General features: G+C 43.7%; 1 protein-coding gene across 2 annotated transcripts in view; it reads right to left on the reverse strand.

The window, feature by feature from the left end:
* Positions 1 to 13,255, reverse strand: part of SHISA9 (shisa family member 9) — a gene marked incomplete at both ends in the record, with an annotated part of 289,723 nt that overhangs the window by 235,568 nt on the left and 40,900 nt on the right. The gene's annotated exons all lie outside the window — the stretch shown is intronic.

Raw genomic sequence — 13,255 nt, forward strand, 5'->3', positions numbered from 1 at the left:
CACAAAACCGTGGTGAGAGGTTGCGAAAATGAAATGCGACAATCCAGGTAGAGTACTTTGTGTCTGGCATGATGTACATGGTCAGTACAACGTAGATACCATTACCCTCCAGCTGGGGCAACTCTGCAACAATTGTTAAAGGTAAGATGTTGATGAAATCTTGTTATCAAGAGTCTGGTTAGAGGAGTAAGTATGAGATTAAGGGGCTGCTTATTCAATAAATGATTAAAGCATCAATATCAGATACAGAAAAGAAAATCTCCTGAAAGGAGAGTGACACTGATTGAGAATTTCCCATCACGGATCGATAGCTCACATCCCATTCCCCTCACCCCACCTCCAAATGCACAACCACTGCTGTTAGAGCCCAGCTCAGCTCATTTTTATTCAGTTTTTTAATAATCATTTAATAATATGGCTCAAAAGTCAAAGCAGTATAAAAAGGCACACATGCTACAAATGCTGGAGAGGGTGTGGAGAGAGGGGAGCCCTCCTACCCTGTTGGTGGGAATGTAAATTGGTACAGCCACTATGGAAAACAGTATGGAGGTTCCTTAAAAAACTAAAAATAGAATTGCCATATGCAACTCTACTCCTGCAATCCCACTCCCGGGCATTTACCCAGAGAAAACTCTAATTCAGAAAGCTACATGCACCCCAATGTTCATTGCAGCACTATTCACAATAGCCAAGACATGGAAGCAACCTAAGTGTCCGTCGACAGTTGAATGGATAAAGAAGATGTAGTACATGTATATACAATGGAATATTACTCAGCCACAAAAAATAATATGCCATTTGCAGCAACATGGATGGACCTAGAGATTATCACACTAAGTGAAGTACATCAGACAGAGAAAGACAAATACCATATGATATCACTTATATGTGGAATCTAAAATATGACACAAATGAACTTATTTACAAGACAGAAACAGACTCACAGAAGTAGAAAACAAACTATGGTTACCAAAGGGGAAGTGGGGGGAGGGATAAATTAGTAGTTTGGGATTAGCAGGTACACACTACTATATATAAAAGAGGAAAACAACAAGGACCTACTGTATGGTACAGGGAAGTATATTCGATATCTTGAATAAATTATAATGGAAAAGAATATAAAAACCATTTATGTATAACACAATCACTCCGCTGTACACCAGAAACTAACACAACATTGTAAATCAACTATACATGAATCTTTAAAAAAAATTTTTTTAAAGGCACACGTGGGGAAGTCTGTGGCTCCCATGCCTGTCCCCATCCATCTTGCCCACACACCTGTCCCCATCCATCTTGCCCACACACACAATAAATATACAGCCACTTGGGGTACTTCTTTCTTCATCCTTCCAGTGTTTCCTTAATCAAATACACATAAATCCAAATACACAGTGCAATCCTCCTCTCTTTCTGACATTGTTCTGCACCTTGTTCTTTGTCATTTAACATATCATTCTGGGGACCTTCTCTATCAGGATACAGAGTGTGCCATTGGGGGGGATTCCCTCACCCCCATCGGTGGAGCTGCCTACCCCTCTGGCCTAAAGTGACCTTCCAGAAATGAATTCCAACTGTGTTTTTCTTCTGCTTAAAAACCCCTTCCACGGATTTCCATTACTCTCAAGAAAAACGCCAACACCTCCCCGGTAGCCCCTGAGACCTTGCCTGACCTATGTGCTGACCTCTCCACGTCCCCCTCCACTTTCTCGGCTCTGGCCACGCAGGTCTCCTGTCCATTCCTCCAAAGACCCAGGCCGCTCCCCACCTCAAGGCTTTCCCCGAACCCTGCAGTTCCCTCGGCCTGATCGCAGTCCCACCCTCTCCCTTCCTTTGGCTGCTCTCTCCTACTCATCCTCCAGGTCTCAGCTCGAGCAAGCATTCCTCAGGAAAGTGTTCCCTGACCCCTGAGCAAATGCCCCCCCACCCTTCCACATTGCCATTCTTCACTCCATGTGGTCCAAAGGTAATTTTATAAGTGATCCCACTTCTAACTGTTTAATGTCAGGTCTCCCCAGGTAGACTCAAAGCTCTGTGAGAGAAGAAACCTGTTCACCTTACTCATCACTGAATCCCCAATGCCTGTAAAGGGCTTGGCACTGATTTACAGTAGAAATGTTTGTGGAAGGAAAGGGGGAAAGTGGTGAGAAAGAGAGGGAAGGAGGGAGGGAAAAGGGAGGGAGGCAGAAGGGAGGAAGCCGGAGTTAGGAGGGCTTGGGAGGGAAGAGGGAGAAGAAACAGAGAGAGGGAGGGACGGAGAGATGGAGGAAGGAGGTTGGGAGGAGGGGAGGGAAAGGAGGGGTTGGAGGGGGTGGGAGATGAAATGGATTTACTAAGCTAACTCCCTGTACCTGGCACTACGCTAACAGATAAATAGAAAAAAAAAAAAAAAAAAAAAAAACAGCCTGTTTGCAGTCTAGCTGGAGATGATTCACTTACACAAGAAAATGCAACTAGAGTTCAAGGCTACATAAGATCGGGGCCCAGTGCCAAATGAGAACACCCAGCAAATAAACACATGAGGACTGTGTGGCCTGTTTTGACCTATTTATAAAGCATTTCTTCAAAGATTCCATAAATATGTAGTCCAAGTGCTGTATAATTAGAAATCCTAATTCCTATCCTAAACCTTTGCACTTTACCATTTCACTCTAAATGTAAACCATCTTTCTGGGGTTGGTTTTTAATCAAAAAAGCATCATAGGGGCTTCCCTGGTGGCGCAGTGGTTGGGAGTCCGCCTGCCGATGCAGCGGACGCGGGTTCGTGCCCCGGTCCGGGAGGATCCCACATGCCGCGGAGCGGCTGGGCCCGTGAACCATGGCCGCTGAGCCTGCGCGTCAGGAGCCTGTGCTCCGCGGCGGGAGAGGCCACGGCGGTGAGAGGCCCACGTACCGCAAAAAAAAAAAAAAGCATCATAATTCAAAATGAACACCATTATTTTCTTCCCCGGAACTCGTATACAGAGTGTCTAAACTGTTCGTTTAAAAGTGAGTGTTCAGGGCAGCATGAAGCAAAGAGGTCCAGGAGCAGTAGCTAGGGGTCTAGGGTCTCCGGGGCTGTGAGCTAACTTGCTGGGTCATCCTGAGCAATCAGTCCCCCTCGCCTTCTCCAAGGGCCTTGGTTTCCTCTTCCACACAAGAAGCTGAATGAATTGATGAATAAAGGATGCTCCAGCCCTAACAATGATTGTCTCCCTCTGCCCTGGTTATTCGACCCCAAGAGAGGACCTTGTCTCTCAAAAGTCTGAGCCCCTTTTATTCACCAGCTGCCCTGAGATTCTCCTCCTCAGAAGAAAAGAAGGATGGGGCCATCATTTCATCTGAGATCTCTAGAGTGTTTGCAAAGTCACAGCCTTCCCTCTGCTGGTGTGGACACCCCAGAGGACGCACCCTGCAAATGTTCTCTGAATTACTGAAATCAATGAATAAATGAACAAACTGACTAATGAATAGATCTTCCCCAGAGAAGCCAACCAGCTTACCAACTCCCTGCACAGAGTGGGACTGTACTCAGTTCCTCAGGTCTTGCACTGCGTTGCTTTCCCTGGGAACCAGATTCATTATTAATCCAATAAAATATTTATGGAGCATCTGTTACGAACGCAGCACTGAAAATCTAACACTGAGGGCTTCCCTGGTGGTGCAGTGGTTGAGAGTCTGCCTGCCAATGCAGGGGACACGGGTTCGTGCCCCGGTCCGGGAGGATCCCACATGCCGCGGAGCGGCTAGGCCCGTAAGCCATGACCGCTGAGCCCGCGCATCCAGAGCCTGTGCTCCACAACGGGAGAGGCCACAACAGTGAGAGGCCTGCGTACCGCAAAAAAAAAAAAGAAAATCTAACATTGAACAAACAAGTCCAAATAATCTTTCAAAACATAAATCGGATCACATCACTCTCCTACATAAAATCCTTCAATAGCTTCCCATTGCAGTAAATATAAGATTCAGACCCCCCACCCTGGTCTTTAAGGTCATGGTCAAGTCTTCCTCTATAACATTATCTGTTGTCACTATTCCCTTTGTCCCCTATGCCCAGCTACAACGGCTCAGCTGAGATCAGCCAAACCGCAGCTAACCCTCAGACCCAACTGTCACGGGAGAATGAAAAAATAACTGTTCATGTAAGGTCCTGAGATTTTTTTTGGAGGGGAGAGAGTTATTTGTTACGCAGCATTACTGCAGTAATAGCTGACTAATACAGAGTGCCACCACTTACTAGATGCGTAATCTTAGGAAAGTCACTTAACCTCTTGGAACCTCAGTATGCTTTAAATTTTTTAAAGATGTATTTGTCTCTTCTCCATTTACTTCCTGGAGTGACTGTGGCACAACAGATGAAAAGGGCTTTGAAAACTGTAAAAGGCTGTTGCAAATATAAGATAGCATCCTCGGCAGTCTTGCCTGTCCAGACCCAGGGGAAAGTCTGTTGCTGTCCTGACAACAGAGCATGACTCAGCAGGCCAACACCAACCGTCTGTTATGAAGACGTATTATGTCTAGCACATACACACTCTGAACAAAGGTCCACACCCCTGGCCTGCCAAACAAAGATTAGGGCTTCAGAGGGAAATTTCCACAAGCCAGCAATCAAAAGACATTTTTACTTCTAAGACAGTCTGAGGGAAACGATCATGGGTACACACAAGATTGGAAATACAAAGATGCCCATCATAATTTTGTTCATAATGCAAAACGGAAAGCAAGCTAGATGTCCAACAACAGGGAGCCAGATACATCCATATGACGAAATACAATACAACCATTTAAAATAATGCCAGATGACGAAATTGTTTTGCAAACACTGCTCCTTGAAAAAGTAGATCCACGAATTTGATTCAGGAGCCAATCTGAGCAAAAAAACCAAAGCAACTAGGCAGAATTTCCATTCCTGTACTTATGCTTCAATCAAAGAAGCTCTGCTTTCATTTGTTATGGACTGGATGTTTGTGCCCCCCTAACTTTATTTATTGAAGCCCTAACCCCCAATGTGATAATATTAGGAGGCGGGGCTTTGGGAGGTGATTAGGTTTAGATGAAGTTATGAAGAGTGGAGACCCCATGGTGGGTTAATGCCCCTATATGAAGAGGAGAGACACCAGGGTTCTCTCTGTCCCTGCCATGTGAGGACACAGAAAGAAGGTGGCCATCTGCAAATCAGGAAGCAGCTGTCTCAGGAACCAAACAGGTGGGCACCTTGATTTTGGACTTCTCAGGCTCCAGAACTGTGAGAAATAAATATCTGGTGTTTAAGCCACCCAGTCTATGGTTTTCTTTATAGCAGCCCAAGCTGATTAAGGCAATCTGTCTAATAAATTTCATTTCCAATGATGGTGCTTGCAGAAAGGGTTCAAAAGCTGCTAAAACAAATTTGAAAACCATCATTAGAGAAGAACATCAAGGTGCCTCTGCTGACTTGTGAAAGGGAAATGACCAATTACGAAACAGCATGTATAGTATGATTTTATTTTGTAATAAGAAGGAGAGAGAGAGAGACAGAGAAACACACAGACCAGATAAATACTCTCCAATATATTAGCAGTGTTTATCACTAGGAGGTAAGATTAAAGGTTTCTTTTGATTCCTTCTTTTTGTTTATTGAAACATTCTAAATGTTTGATGATGAATATAACTTTAGGAAAAGAAGCAATACAGAAATATACATTTTTTGTGTGTCTATAATAAATCAGTCATGCTATCACGAGGAAAAGTGAACTCAGGGTCTTTGGGATCCAGGAATTAGTCTCTGGGAATGCAATCCCTGCTCCCCTTCCCAGCACCCCAGTGGGAACAGACACTCAGAGACACACATCAGTCCAGAGCGTGAAGGGGCTGGTTATTCTCATAGGTATGATGAGCACTGGAGAGAAGGCTGCTGATGGAAGGTGTCACCTGGCAAGGAAACCAGGAAGCAATGACACTAAGTGAACCACTTCTAATGTGGCCATTGGCTAGTGCTTCCTGGGGAGAGTGTGGGCAATCCCACAGGAAGGAGACGTAGTTAAAGATGCAGGAGACTGAGGAGGCAGCTTACGAAGCCCTCAGGGAGAAACCAGTGGAAACACCAGGCAGGGAAAAAAGCCAGCAACCCACACCTCCTGGATTCAGTTTTCTCATCTGTTAAAAGGGGATACACTGCATCGGGCTATTGTAAGGAAATAGCATCAGTAATATGCGCAGGACTTCCCTGGTTGCGCAGTGGTTAAGAATCCGCCTGCCAATGCAGGGGACACGGGTTCGATCCCTGGTCTGGGAAGATCCCACATGCCACAGAGCAACTAAGCCCATGCACCACAACTACTGAGCCCATGCGCTGCAACTACTGAAGCCCACAGGCTCTAGGGCCCACATGCTGCAACTACTAAAGCCGGTGCACCTAGAGCCCATGCTCCGCAACAGGAGAAGCCACTGCAATGAGAAGCCCACACACCACAACAACCAGTAGCCCCCACTCACCGCAACTAGAGAAAGCCAGCGCGTAGCAACAAAGACCCAACGCAGCCATAAATAAATAAATAAAATGCGCAGAGCTGTCCACCTTCATCTAGTGCATAGTAGGCACTCAATACGTGTCTTCATTCATCCCCTGCCCTCTGGGTATGAAAATAAGGAAAGTGCAGTTGACAAAATGAGTTGATGAAAGCACTGTGCTTTATACTGTGGCCTCTGGAATTATAATCTCTGCGCTGTCATTCCTGCTTCACCAATGAATGTCTGTGTCATTTGAGATCCACCATTTAACCTCTATGACCCTTGGTTTCTTCATCTGTAAAACAGACTCAGTGATATCTGTTACATAAAGTGTTTTTTAAGAATTATCTAAGGTAAAAAAAAAAAATGTTAAGTACTCAGCCTAGAATTTACTCAGCCCCTAGTATGTGCCCAATAAGAATTAGCTACTATTATTATTCATTAACAAAAATAATAATTAAGGAGAAAATTCTGTTTCCTCTGGGCTAATGGGAAGGTGTCAAGAAGAACCAAGTGGGTAACACGTCCCCCATCAAACCACACTGCACACACACACTGCTACCTGTGCTACCGGTTCTAACAACACAAATCCATCCACCTCACCCCTTACTTAGAATCATTCAATGGCTCCCCATTGCCCTCAGGATAAAACCCAGGTTCCTTAAGCAATCCCAACTCTGCCCACATTTCCTGTCTCAAGAGCTGTTATTTGCCCAGGTGGACGCTATGCTGTCTTTAAGGACTTTTACCTCCCTCAGCATGCCCTGACTCTGCGCCTCTGCACAGTCTGTTCCCTCTGCCTGCCATGTCCTTCCCGACCCCTGTTTTCCCACTCTCTATATTTCCAGTCCAATGTTGCCTTCCTAAAAATTCATCCTTCAAGTCTCAATTCATCTTGTCACTTCTTCTGAACGGTCTTCCGTGATCATCCCTCCACTACCCCAGGCTGAGACCAGATCACGTGCTTATCACTGCCATAACAGTTCTCAGCAAGCCTGAGCCCCGAGGCCATCTCTACCCTGAGACAATAAGAGAGGAATAGGCCTTACTTATGTCTACTTGGCGCATATTGGTCCTCTATGAGTGAGAGGTGAGAATAAATCAGTGAATCAAATATTCAATAAATCAATGTCCTAATGCCTCCTGATGGCTAAGAGCACTTGGAGCCAGGGTCCTGGGTTCAAACCCCATCTAAGCACTGATGAACTTGGCATCCTTGGGCCAATGACGTCATCTTTCTATACGTCAGGTTCTCATCTATCAAGTGGGGCTCGTTGTAGTTCTACCTCATTGCACTGTCATGAAGATTAATCAGTCAATGTCTGAGAAGCACTCCAAACTGTGCCTAGCACAGAGTAGGCACCATATAAGCACTGGCTGTTTTAACTCTAATTTTTTTGGCCTTCTTTCAAATGCCACCTTCTCAAAAATACCTCTCCTGCCCACCCTATCTGACATACCCCACGCACACCATCACTCTCCATTCTTTCGCCCTTTTTAACTTTTTTCACAAACCTTATCAGTTGGCAAAGTTGTATTATTTACGTATTTATTTAAAAATTGATAACCCTCCTACACTGTTGGTGGGAATGTAAACTGGTGCAGCCACTATGGAGAACAGTATGGAGGTTCGTTAAAAAACTAAAAATAGAGCTACCATATGATCCCGCAATCCCACACCTGGGCATATATCTGGAGAAAAACACGGTTCGAAAGGATACATGCACCCCTCTGTTCATTGCAGCACTGTTTACAATAGCCAAGACATGGAAGCAACCTAAATGTCCATCAGCAGGTGAATGGGTAAAGAAGATGTGGTACATATATACAGTGGAATACTACTCAGCCATAAAAACAAGAATGCAATCATGCCATTTGCAGCAACATGTATGGACCTGGAGATTATCATACTAAGCAAAGTAAGTCAGACAGAGAAAGACAAATATCACATGATACCGCTTATATGCGGAATCTAAAAAAAAATGATACAAGTGAACTTATTTACAAAACAGAAACAGACTCACAGACTTAGAGAAAGAATTTATGGTTACCAAGGGAGAAGTGAGTTTGGGATTGCCATGTACACACTGCTATAGTTAAGAAAAAATGCCTTTCCATGAAGAAAACAACAACAAAAATAAATAAATAAAAATAAAAATTATTAGCCTTCCCCACTAGGATACTAAGCCTGACAGTACACGGTGCCTAAAACAGGCTTGGCAAATAATAGATGTTCAGTAAACATTTGCCAAAGGAAAATAGGACAGAAAGGAGGAAGATTTCAATCCTGCCTTGAAGGAATAGGATTCTGATTAGAGGAGACTGAAGACTGGGGAGACCACCCCAATACGTCAATGGGTAAAAACAATTGGGAAGAGTCAACTGCAAACCAGCTGAAGGGGGCTTTAGAAGATTCTCAGCATTTACAAGGAGGGGCAGGGCCATGGGGCTGCCCGAGGAAATGCACAGAACCAGTGGAGACATTTGAGTCCAGCCTAAAGAGGTCACAGGAAGTTCTCTGGAGGCCAAAGAATCATTTTAATTGAGCAATTCCACCTTGGGAAAGCATGAGTTGCAGAGCTGTCATTTCCCCAGAATTCTGTATTGATTATTTCCTGGCCTAAGGCATTCTATGTTAATTGGACTCTATCGGAAAATTTCATGTTTATGTCTGTGTTGGCAAAAGCTGGGGGGCAGGGAGATTTGTCATTTAAAAAAATTACATAAATCCTCAATGCCACTGCCTTTACCTTCCAGGGTAGACCAGTTGTACAGACCTTCAGAATACCAAGTAGCATCTTCAAATGCTATATTGACATGGATATGTTCCTCTCCTCCTATTCTGAGTAGGAAATAAATGTTTGGTCTTGTTTTCCTTCCTTCTGCATATTTCTCCATCTTTAGCCTCACAGTCCAAGCCCCCTGAAATAAAGTTTCCCCCCAAAGCTTCCTCCTTTAGAGACGAAGTACCTAGAGGTCAGTAGTAAAGTCTGGGGAAAATCATTTGGAAAAAGAATTATTTCCTAACCAGGAGAAAAATAGGCGTATAGACTGATATACCCCTCCACCACCACCATCCCAAGCTGGTATGAGCACTGACTGCTAACAGTTCACAGCTGATTTTTTTCTCTAGAGCAGGGATCAGAAAACTATAGCCCATGGGCCAAGACCAGCCCACCACTTGTTTTTATCAATAACTTTTTATTGGGACACAGCCATGCCCATTCATCATTTATGTTTTGTCTACGATTGCCTCCCCTACAAGCGCAGAGCTGAGTAGTTGCAATGGAGATTGTGTGGCCCACAAAGCCTAAAATATTTACTCTCTGGTCTTTTACAGAAAAAGTCTGCCAACCCCTACTCCACAGCAACATTGTCCAATAGAAATATAATGTGAAGCAGTTGCAAACTATTACACATAGAATCAATAAACAAGGTCCCACTGTATAACACAGGGAACCATATTCAATATCCTGTGATAAACTATGACGGAAAAGAATATGAAAAAGAATGTATATATATGTATAACTGAATCACTTTGATGTACAGCACAAATGAACACAACATTACAGGACTTCCCTGGTGGCGCAGTGGTTAAGAATCCGCCTTCCAATGCAGGTGACGCAGGTTCGATCCCCGGTCGGGAACTAAGATCCCACATGCCGTGGGGCAATGAAGTCCATGCACTGCAACTACTAAGCCTGCGCGCTCTGGAGCCCATGCACCACAACTAGAGAACCCTGCGCGCCGCAACGAAGAGCCCACATGCTGCAACTAGAGAGAAACCTACACGCCACAACTACTGAGCCTGCATGCCACAATCAGAGGGCCTGCGCACAGCAACTACTGAGCCCGCACACTCTGGAGCCCGTGCGCCACAACTAGCGAAGCCCACGCACCGCAACAAAGAGCCCACACACCGCAACGAAGACCCAGTGCAGCCAAGATAAAATAAAAATAAATAAATAAACACCTTTAATAAAATAATTAATTAGCACAACATTGTAAATCAACTATATTTCAATAAAATAAATTTAAATAAATATAATCCAAATGCAATAAAAAAAATTTTTAAAGAAACAATGTGGGCCGCATATGTAATTTCAAATTTTCTAAAGGTCACATTAAAAAATAAATTTAAAAAAATAAATGAAGTTAATTTTAATAACATATTTTTATTTAACCCGGTATATGAAAAATGTTATCATTTCAACATATCATCAATTTTACAATTATTAATAACGTAGACATCTGTTTCTGCGTACTAAGTCTTCAAAATCTGATGCATATTTCATACTTACAACGCATCACAGTTAAGACTAGCCACATTTGAAGTGCTTAATAGCTGCATATGGCTAGGGGCTACCATATTGGAAAGGACTACTCAAGAAAGTCTCCTTCGGTTGACTAGGAGAGGTTTTACTCTAAAGTTTTACACCTGTGAAATAACAGAAAATACATATACTGGTCTCTGCCCCTGGTTCCTGGCACTGAGTTCCTGAAACCCTTGTAATTTCCTAAGTGATAAGAGCACTAGGAGCATCTGGGGTTTTTTTCTTTTTTATATTCTTTATATTTTATATATTTATATATAAAATATATTTATATTCAACCTTGTCGTTGATCCATTCTATATATCACAGTCTGCATCTGCTAACCCGAAACTCTTAATCCATCCCTCCCCCACCCCCCTGCCCCTTGACAACCACCAGTCTGTTCTCTATGTCTGTGAGTCTGTTTCTGTTTTGTAGATAGGTTCATTTGTGTCACATTTTAGATTCTGCATATAAATGATATCATATGTATTTGTCTTTCTCTGTCTGACTTCACTCAGTATGACATCTCTAGGTCCATCCATGTTGCTGCAAATGGCATTATTTCATTCTTTTTCATGTGGCTGAGTAGTACTTCATTGTACATATGTACCACATCTTCTTTATCCACTTATCTGTCAATGGATATTTGGGTCGCTTCTAGGTCTTGGCTAGTGTAACTAGTGCTGCTGTGAACATAGAGGTACAGGAGCATCTTCTGTTCTAATATTTGGTCTGTGACCCCAGGTCCTGACACAGAGTTCCTAAATCCTTTGGAACTTCCCTGGTGAGAGGAAAGTCTTCTGTTCTAATGAGGCAATGTTTGATGGGCTCCTGGATGGGGGCTGGTCACCAGAAAGGCCAAACCATGATTAGAAGCTTGGAAGTTTCAGCCCCATTCCCCATCCTCCAGGAGGGGAAAGGGGCTGAAAACTGACTTAAGGATCCACCATGCTTATGTGACAAAGCCTCCATAAAACTCCCAATGGTATGGGGTTCAGAGAGCTTCCAGGTTGCTGAACACACGGAGGAGCTGGAAGCTCCGTACCCCTCGCCCTGTACTTTGCCCCATGTATCTTTTCCATCTAGATGTTCATCTGTATCTCATCATATCCTTTTATAGTAAACTGGTAAATGTAAGGAAGTGTTTCCCTGAGTCCTTTAAGTCACTCCAGCAAATTGTTGAACACAAGCAGTGGGTCATGGGAAGCCTGATTTATAACCGGTCAGTCCGAAGTACAGGTGACACCCTGGGACTTGAGATTGGCATCAGAAATGGGTGTGACCTGCACTTCCTCCCGTTAGTGTCAGAATTGAATTGAACTGTCGGACGACCATCTGGTGTCACAGAGAATCGTTTGGTGTGGGAAAAATAACCCCACACATCTCGTGTGAGAAGTGGTGTGAGTGTGGTTGTAAAGGAGACCCACACAGGAGGAAGAGTAGGTTTTTCTACACAACACCACAGCCAATGACCACTAACATGGAGACGTAAAAGGTCAACCCCACAGCCTCAAGGTGGGACCGACCTGTGGTGCTAATTGTGCTCCAGAGCTCTCCGTGGATCAGGATATAGCCGGGCTCCAAAGCAGATGTGCTCCTTCCTTGCCCTCCTGCCCCCTCCTGCCGCCGTCACTCCCTTCCAGATCTTTCCTGAGAGCACCCCCTCAAAACAAGTGACCTGTGCAAGAATCCCCATCTCGGGCTCTGATTCCAGGAAACCTGTCCAAATGCGGGAGAAAAGAATGCAAATATTTACTGAGTACCTCTCATGTGTCAGACACTTAATAACTGTTATCTCATCTCACCACAAAGCTGTGAGGTAGGAAATACTAGCCACACTTCAAAGATAAGGAAACTTACAAAGACAGGTATATTCAGCCGTACAACAACATATTATGGAGTTATTTAAATTTATACTTGTGAAGGTATGTGATAACATTTAAACACTTACGGTATAATGTTGATTTGGAAAAACAAAACCAAAATGTACTATGTGTATATATGTGTTTTTAAAATATGAACATTTTTTAAAAGCCTGAAAGGATATACACCACAATGTTGTCAATAACTTACTTTGGGCAGTCAGAATGAATGGCTGTTTATTTTTATTAGTGGCTGTTTATTCTAAAACCAAACAGGACCCTGCAGGAACTCACCAGTATCAGACCTCCTGTGTCTTCCACTTCTTGTTTGTAAAAAAAAAGCCTCAGGCTCCTAGGCCATTCCCCAGTTCCAAGGAGCTGACTCAAACAGTTAATAATTAGAGAAGTAGAAAAACAGAAACAAAAAGAAAATAGGCAAGCAACCATTAAACAGAGTCACAGGACCCCAAGTTCCTCCTCAAAGGATGTAGATAACAGGCTGACTCATGTCCTTAAGCTCTTGTTCAAAACCCAGGACCCCACCGGACAGAACACATAGACCCCAAACTGGATGAAACTAGAGTGTTGATGATTGAGATTCCCCCAAAA

This window comes from Leucopleurus acutus, assembly GCF_964270905.1.
Source record: "Leucopleurus acutus genome assembly, chromosome: 16".
Lineage (NCBI taxonomy): Eukaryota > Metazoa > Chordata > Mammalia > Artiodactyla > Delphinidae > Leucopleurus > Leucopleurus acutus.